This window comes from Rhinoraja longicauda, chromosome 24 (assembly GCF_053455715.1).
Source record: "Rhinoraja longicauda isolate Sanriku21f chromosome 24, sRhiLon1.1, whole genome shotgun sequence".
Lineage (NCBI taxonomy): Eukaryota > Metazoa > Chordata > Chondrichthyes > Rajiformes > Arhynchobatidae > Rhinoraja > Rhinoraja longicauda.
Genome location: NC_135976.1, coordinates 8552208 through 8561692, shown reverse-complemented (window position 1 = coordinate 8561692; position 9485 = coordinate 8552208).

The following is a 9485-nucleotide window of genomic DNA, read 5'->3' as shown; positions in this document are numbered from 1 at the left end:
CACCGCCTATCATCCCCAAGCCAACGGGATGGTTGAGCGTTTCCATCGGCAGCTGAAGGCGTCCCTCTGTGCTCGCCTGACTGGCTACGATTGGGCTGACCAGCTGCCTTGGGTCCTCCTCGGCATTCGTACGGCCCCGCGGGCTGAGCTGGGCACATCTTCGGCTGAGCTCGTCTACGGTTCGCCCCTGCGGGTGCCGGGCGACATTCTCCCTTCCACTCCCGCCTTGCCGCCATCCGTCACGTCAGTCTTGGGCTCCCTCCGGGAACGGGTGGGTTCTCTGGCTCCAGTCCCGACCTCCAGTCACGGAAGCACAGCAGTTCACGTTCCGTCGGAATTGCGGAGCTGTGATTTCGTGTTTCTTCGGAAAGATTGCCACCGCCCCCCTCTCCAGCCGGTTTACCAGGGCCCGTTCCAGGTGCTCAAACGAGGGACTGTAACCTTCACCTTGCAGGTAGGAAATCGTCAGGAGCTTGTTTCAGTGTCCCGTCTCAAGCCGGCCCATTTGGACCAGGACCTCCCCGTGTCGGTGGCTCAGCCGCCACGCCGGGGCCGGCCTGTGGCTGCTCGACTGGTCCCGCCAGCGGCGCCCAGTTTACCAACTCTTGGGCCTCCGCCGCCTATGGTTGGGCCCGGGCTGCCGTTGTTGATCAAGTGCCCCCCGTCACCTACACCCTCCGCTCCAGTGGACCCCCCATCGCCTCCAGCGGCAGCGTCCACCCCGCCTCCTGTCACGCTGGGGGTATCGGTTTCCCCCCTCCGTACACGTTCTGGGCGGGAGGTTCGGGCGCCCGTGAGGTATGGTTTCGAGGGTTCTGGGGGGGGGGGTCATGTAGGGACATAGGGATTGGCCAGGTAGTAGAACCCTCGGATTGGTTTACAGTCACGGGGTGAGGGAGCGCGGGGTATTTAAATGCCTGGCGCCAAACTGTAGATAGATTAGATTAGTGAGCGAAGTTAGTGTAGTCCAAGAAGAAGTGCGTTGCGTTTGTCACGGGTTTTATACCAATAAAGTATTTGGATAATACCGCTCGTTTGGACTCACTACAGAGTAAGAATTCTTCAAGCAAGCACAAGTTGGCTTTTTTGGATAAAAATATTAAATAGCCGATGAGCTGACACTATTTTACACTGGATATTTTGATGTGAGAAAGGATTTGTAATTATCTTCATGACACAAGGAGCTGCAGATGTGCTCTCCCCCTCCCCAACACCACAATCAATCCAAGGAAGAATCCTGACCCAAAACATTACTTATGCATAGTCTCTAGAGATGCTGCCTGACTGGCTGAGTTACTCCATCCCTTTGACTGTAATATACGAGTTCTTCATGATAACGGTACAGTTCAAACAAAAACTAGAAGAACTAAATCTAAAGGAAAAATTGCAAAATAATAAGATATGAGGAATTTAGTTTAGTTTATAAACCAAATTGGAGATAGTGCAGAAACAGGCCCTTCGGCCCACTGGGTCTGCGCCGACCAGCAATCCTCGCACATTAACACTATTCTGCACCCACATGGGACAATTTTTACATTTACACCAAGCCAATTAACCTACAAACCTGTACATCTTTGGAGTGTGGGAGGAAACTGAAGATCTTGGAGAAAACCATGCAGGTCACGAGGAGAATGTACAAATTCCTTACAGACAGCACCCGTATTCGGGATCGAACCCGGGTCTCTGGCGCTGCATTCGCTGTCAGGCAGCAACTCTACCACTGTGTGACCGCCCGGTAGAGTTAGCCATGAAGGATGAGTTTGCCATGAAGGAATGGGAAGCTTCATAAGGTAGGATGATGAGGTAATGGAGGAACAAAATGCATAATTATCAACAGAATTAGAAAAAGTCAACATGGATTTCTGGAAGAGAATTCATGTTTGACAAACCTACTGATGTAACTAATAGAATAGCTTAGCGAAAGAGTGTATGCTATGCTTAGATATTTAGAAAGCCCAACATAAAAGCAGATTAATTAAAGCAGCATTGGAGGGATTGGCTTGAATAGAAAATTGCTTGAGAAAGAAAACAGCAGGAATAAGCATTCTTTAATGGGGGAGGGGTGGTGTCAGACAGTAACTAATAGAATGCTTCTGGTTCAGCTATTCAGAAAAATAATAATGTGGATGAGGGAACCAGGTAATATTTCAAAGACTGCTGTTGCCTCCAAATTAGATGGGATTATGAAATATGAGAAATATGTAGAGAGGCTTCAAGGAAATTTAAATACAGGAGGCGAATAGGCAAAAACATAGCACAGAGTATATTGTGGATAAAAGTTATCTGCTTTGGTTGGAAAAACAGAAAGACAACATACTGTTTAAACAGCGTTAGATTGGGAAATGTTGATGTGTGAAGAGACCTGTGTGAACAGGAGTTTGTTTTTCGTGTAGTTTAGTTTAGAATTACCATGCAGAAACAGACCCTCCGGACCAGCAGTGGTTGCCTCGCCCACAGTCTGTCTGTCCTTTCTTTTTTTGTTATTTTTAGTCTGTGTTAAAAAGTATGTTTTAGTGTTTCTTGGTTTGCTTTATGTGGGGGGTGGGGTGGGGGGGGGGGGGTTGGGGGAAACCTTTTTTTTCAATCTCTTACCTCGACGGAGAAGCGATTCTTTATCCGTATCGTATCTCCGTCCCCAATGCGGCCTAACATCATGGAGTTGGCCGCCTTTCCTGGAGACCGACAGGCACTCCAAGCCGTGGGTGTCTGCGGGACTTTAAGATCGCGGAGCTTGCGATCCTTTTCCGGGGATCGAACCTCCAACCGCGGGGCCTGTGGACTTTAACATCGTGAAGCCCGCAGCCTCTGGCAAGAAGAGGCCCCCGCGGGAGCTCCATGCCGCGGAGAGAGTTTCAACCGCCTCGACGCGGGAGTTTCGATCACCCCGACGGGGGCTTTGATCACCCCGACCACGGATGGTTCGACTGCCCCGACCACAGAAGAACAAAAAGGAAGTTGATTGAACTTTATTGCCTTCCATCACAGTGAGGAATGTGGAATCCACTGTGATGGATGTTTATGTTAACTTTTATGTGGTTGTGTGCCTTGTTGCTTTTCACTTAGTTTGGCTGTATGGTAACTCAAATTTCACTGTACCTTAATTGGTAAATGTGACAATAAACTGACCTTGAAACCTTGAAACCCACAAACCTGCACATCGCAACTGGCGTCAATACTCCTGAGCTAGAAAGGGAAAATGAGAAATCTGATCTTTGTTCTCCACTGACAAGAACTAGCCATCTAGGTGTGTACCATTTATAGACAATAGACAATAGGTGCAAGAGTAGGCCATTCGGCCCTTCGAGCCAGCACCGCCATTCAATGTGATCATGGCTGCTCATGAGAATGCAGTCATATTAGAATGCAGTCCTTAACAGTTACAAATGATATGGATCATTCAGATATGACTTTTTAATTTCCTTTATGAACAAGCAGCCAACCATTTGTTTGGTCATAAGATAGTGCTGAAAACCAATACAGATTTGGCAGTTCATCTGAAATTGGAGACAAAAATGCAGAACTCACTTTTTTCCAATTAAACTGGTAATTCTCAGCTAAACTTCCATTCCTGCGTGGTTGCATCCTACATTTGCTCTACTTTTATTACATGTGGTAAAGATCTTGTATAGATTGTTTTTAAATTCGTCCAACTAATGCAATTTATATTACGAGGTTTGAACATGTTTTTTTAACACATTTACCAGAAAATATTCAACAACATAATTTATCTTTTTAAAATACTGAACAAAGCCAAACATTTTACAATTACTCTGGAGAAAACAAAACTATCAATAAAATTGCCCAAATATACAATAAGCATCAATCTTTCCCAGGTAAATTAAAATATTCCCAATGCAAGTAACATTTTTAAGTGACCGCAATTCAAATCAAACCAGTTTCTCCAGCAGTGGCAATAATTTTACATTTGAACACAGAAATTAGCACTGTATTGCCATTTAGAGTTAAAGTCATTGTTAAGTGACTCAATTAGCAGTTGGGGCACGCACTGACTGAAATCAAGAGCAAGGCTTCAAATTTAACTTCAACAATACAGAAATGTGCTTAAAAATACCAGTGCTTTGGCAGGAGTAGAGCAACACATTAGATTCATTGTTCAAAATGGTCATTTAGTTTGCTGACTACCATGTACAGATAATTCTCTTACACCCCCTCCCCCCCCCCCCCCACAAAGAGGGCAACTAATCTTATTCCCATATTCAAGAAGTGCAGGAGGGACAAGCCAGAAACTGCAGGCTGGTACGTCTTATGTCAGTAATTGAGAAACCATTGGAAAAATATTGTTTGCACTGGGATTTACGATTCCTGGAAAGGCAGGGACGATTTAAAGGAAGTCAGCCTGACTTTGTCCATGAGAAATCTTGTTTTAGAGATCGGTATGAATTTGATTTGCATGAGTTACTATGAATATTGATAAAGGCGGTGAATTTGGTATTCAGGGACCAGATCAAGGCTTTTGACAAGGTCCAGCAGAGTTGGTTGGTCCAGATTTGTCTCAGAAACATGGAGCCTGAAACATTTGGCTTGCTTGCCTTCATTTTAGTTTTGTTTAGCTTAGCTTAGTTCATTATTGTCATGTGTACCAAGGTACAGTGAAAACCTTTTTTCATCCAGTGCTATCCAGTCAGCGAATAGACTATCCATGATTACAATTAAGTCATCCAGTGTCAGATACAGGATAAAGTGAATAACATTTAGTGCAAAATAAAGTCCAGTAAAGTCAGATTAAAGTTAGTTCGAAGGTCTCCAATGAAGTGGGTCAGAACTGCTCTCTAGTTGGTGTTTGGATGGGTTCAGTTGCCTGATAACAGCTGGGAAGAAACTGTCCCTGAATCTAGAGGTATGTGTTTTCAACCAGTTGCCTGATAGGAAAAGGGAGAAGAGGGAGTGACCGGGGTTAGACTGGTCCTAGATTATGTTGGCAGCCTTACCGAGGTAGCATGGTGTAGATGGAGTCAATGGAAGGGAGGATGGTTTGCGTGATGGTCTGGGCGATGTTCATAACCCGCTGCAATTTCTTGCAGCCTTCGATGGAACAGTTCTCAAACCATGCTGTGATGCATCCCGATAAAATGTTTTCTACGGTGCATCTGTACAAGTCGGTCATGCCAAACTTCCTTAGCCTTCTGAGCAAGTAAGAGGCATTGGTGTGCTTGCTTGGCCATTGTCTTGATCGGGCTGGTCCAGGACAAATTGCTGATGATATTTATTCCTACAGCTTTCAACCATCTCTACTTCGGCACAGTCAATATATATATACCAGGGCATGGTAAATTCAAGTTCCTGAATTTGATCACTATCTCCTTTGGCTTGCTGATGTTGAGGGAAAGGTTGATGTCTTAGTACCAGGTTACGAGGTTCTCGATCTCCTTCCTGTACTGCCTCTCATCATTATTTGATATGCGGCCCACTATGGTGGTGTCGTCTGCAAATTTGTAAATTGAGTTGGTATTTAGCTGCACAGTTGTGGGTGTATAAGGAGTAAAGAAGGGGGTTGAGAACGCATCCTTGCAGGGCATTCGTGTTCTGGATCATTGTAGAGGACGATTTGCCACCTATCCTCACTGATTATGGTCCGTTGGTCAGAAAGTGAAGGATCCAGTAGAAGAGCTTACTGCTGACTCCAGGTTCCATGAGTGGAGATAAGCTTGGATGGGATAATGGTGTTGAAAGCAAAGCTGCAGTCTATGAACAATCGTCTGACGTTGGTGTCTATGTCATAGGCAGGGTATTGAGTAAAGACTTGGGAAATTATGTTGCAGCTGTATAAGTTAGGACACACTTGGGAATATTATGCACAGGTCTGATCATTACAGAAAGGATATTCTAACAGTGCAGAATAGATTCACCAGTGTGTTGTCTGGAATGAAGAGTTTTAATTGCAAGGAGAGATTGAATTGGCTGTGATTATTCTCAGTGGAGCACAATACCCTGAAAGGTGACGTTAAGGATTTCATAAAATCATGTGGGGCATTGTTAAGGTAGTCTTTTTCCACGGGTTGGAGAGTCTAAAACTAAAGGACTAAGATTTAAGATAAGTAGTGGTGGATATATGAAACAAGATGGAAGTGGTGGAGTAAAGTACAATCACAGGGTTTTAAAAGCATTTGAACGGGTATGTGGAAAAAAAGGAATAGAGAGATATGGGTCAGGTGCACAAAAGCAGAATTAAGGTTGATTGCAGAGACAAGTCAGATCGAAGAACCCATTTGCATGCTGTATGACTCCAGGTCTCGAGCAATTATTTGACAAACAAATAATAGCCTGCGTTGCAAACTACATAGCCAAGTGCCTTCGCTGCAATTACGTGTCACTTCTTCACAATAGAGCCTGCATTTAAACTGTCAGAATCCGTCACTGTATGATACTATTGCAATTACAAACAATAAATTATCACATGGTTGGACCTAAACTTGTCAATGTTTAAACAAAGAGGGTTAAACTTCAACACAGATCTCTGTGTAATAGAAATCAATTGCTTTCTTGTGGTGTAATTTAAAACACGGGCTTCAAAATTAGAACCGGTCCAATGGGTATATTTTATTCTGCTGCTCCTTTTGCAATTTCCAGTGTGATTTTGTTTTAACACCTCCCCCATAAATAACTGGAATGTCGATTGCCATTAAACACGATGCAACATAAATCTGTTTTATGTAATCCAAATCTTACAGGCTGTTACCAACAGTTCTAATCCTAACCACAATTTTTTAGTCACAGATTACTGTAAATGACAGACTTGTATGCAGGCACTTTGAAATACAGAAGTTCAGAATCTGAAAATACAGAGATCAAATTTATCAGTCGTCCCCATGCCAGACTCCATATCTTGCTATTTTTGCAGCATTGTGTATGAAGGGGATGGGGCGGGCGAAGAGAGAGGAACAAAAAAATCACTCCTGAATTGTATATCAGATCAGCAATAGTGCAGGACCCAAGACTCCATTCACTTCAATAGGGACTGAAGTATGAAGTGTTAAGGGGCAAAATGGAAGGAGAGTTATTTTTGAAGAAGTATTTTAAGGTGTTCCACCTTCAGCATTTGTCAAAGTCTGGGGCATAATTCCTGCCAGAAAAACCCATTCCCAACTATCATGCTCGACAGCACAAAATTCCAATGTCTTCACTGGACAGAGACAAAAAGGACAGTTCGTAGTCTATTTTCCATCAAAAATAGGAACAAAAACTAAAAACAACCAAAGATAAAGTTAGCGAAAGATATAATAAAAGCTGTTACTCAGATCTGAACACAAAAGATCAACAGATCAAGTGCCCTGGACAAAGAGATGGCATAATATTACAGATTAATAACCTCATGGCAGAACTACCCAACTTTGAAACAAATATGGCAAGGTGCACCTGAAAATATTAAATTCATGATTGGATGTAGAAACATAGAAAAGTAGGTGCAGGAGTAGGCCATTCAGCCTATATTCAATATGATCAGGGCTGAACATCTAAAATTAGTACCCCATTCCTGCTTTTTCCCCATATCCCTTGATTCCTTTAGACTGAAGAGATAAATCTAACTCTCTCATGAAAGAGATAACATGCCCATATGGAGGGCTATTCTTCCAGCTTACCTTTGGTCTTGTTTTAATAATGAAGTGCAAAGACAGATCAGAAAAGGAAAACGATGGACAAGTGAGACAACCAGGCAACTGCAAAGTGGTCACCTGCTTCTCCCACGTTGGGGACACCAGACTGCAAGTACTGAATACTCTAGATGGGAAGAAATACAAGTGAATTGTTATCTGAAGAACTGTTTGGATTCCTAGGCAGTGGGAAGAAATGAGATGAAAGTACAGGTATTGTACCACCTGCAGTTGTAAGGGAGAGTGCTGTGCAGCAATTGGTGAAGGAGGAAGAGTGGACGAGAACAGTTCCTTCAGAATGCTGAAAATGACTGGAGAGAAAACTAGAGTAGTGGCGTCTCTTTAAAAGTGGTGGAAATTGCTTAGGATGATTCATTGAATACAGAGGTGGTGGGGTAGAAGCTGAAGTCAAGGGGAATTCTATTCCTGCTCTGGCTGGGAGAACAGGGCTGAGGTATTCATTAGTTCATAAGTTATAGGAGCAGGATTAGGCCATTCAGCCTTAAAAATATCCACTAACTTGGCCTCCGCAGCCTTCTGTGGCAATCAATTCCACAGATTCACCACCCTCTGCCAAAAGAAATTCCTCATCTCCTTCCCAAAGGTATGTCCTTTTATTCTGAGGCTGTGGAACTCTGGTCCCAGACTCTCCCACTAGTGGAAACATCCTCTCCACATTCACTCTTCTAGGCCTTTCACTTTTCGGTACGTTTCAATGAGGTCCCCCTTCACCCTTCTAAACCAGCAAGTACAGGTCCAGTGCAGTCAAACACTCATCATATGTTAACCCAATCATTCCTGGGATCATTCGCGTAAACCTCCTCTGGACCCTCTCCAATGCCAGCACATTCTTCCTCAAATATGGAGCCCAAAACTGCTCATAACACTCCATATAGAGTATAAAGTAATAAAAAGTAGCATGCAAGTGTAGGCAATTGAGAGATGCATCAAAAACAATTGAAATCACTGGAAATATATGTTCTTTACTGTTTGACGTTACTTTGGGAGAAATGAAATGGCAGAAAAATTAAATAAATTTGATTTGATTGTCCTAGCAGACCAAGAATGCTTCCTAGAAACAATTCTACTAAACTACAGGTTTATAATGAGAGAGCAGCTCAAGGAAAAAAAAGAAAAAAAACCTGCTGGAGAAATTAAACAAGTTTGAAAGATGAAATTCCCAGGATCTGATTACCTGCATCCTACAGTTTTGAAGCAGATGACAATGGTGATAGGTATGTACCAGTTGTCATCTGCCACAATTATATAAATTCTACAATGCATGGTGCACAATACCATATATAGTCTCACCATTTGAGAAAGGAAGTTTAGACTGGTTAGCCTAACAATAGCGAATAAAAATGCTGCAATTGATGATTAAGGAAGCGATAACAAGGAACTCTGTAAAAAAATATTGGAATTAGAGTGGACATTGATTCATTAAATAGAAATAGTGTTTGACAAATGTTATTTAATTCTCCCCAACCCCCAAGTTGAAACATGCAGACAGAACATAAGAGGATGATTTGATGTGCTACATTTGAACTTTCAGAATCCTCTCAATTTGGTGCCAAAGGAATATTAAACAAATGACTGGTCATGGCAATGGGAAAAACGTTGTCATTAAAGGGCAGTACACAGTAGTGAATGTTTGTTTGAAAGGACATGCTAAAAAGGGTGCGACAGAAATTGGTGCTGGGGTACAAACATGTTACAACCTAGATCAATGATTTGGTTCTGATATATCCAATTGGTGCCCTTCAGCAAAGTTATTGATGATATAAAACTTCCTGGGAGGGTGGGCTGCAGAGGAGAAAGTAGGAGCTTATGGAGAAAGCAAACGGTTTGCGTGAATAGGCATGGACATAAAATATA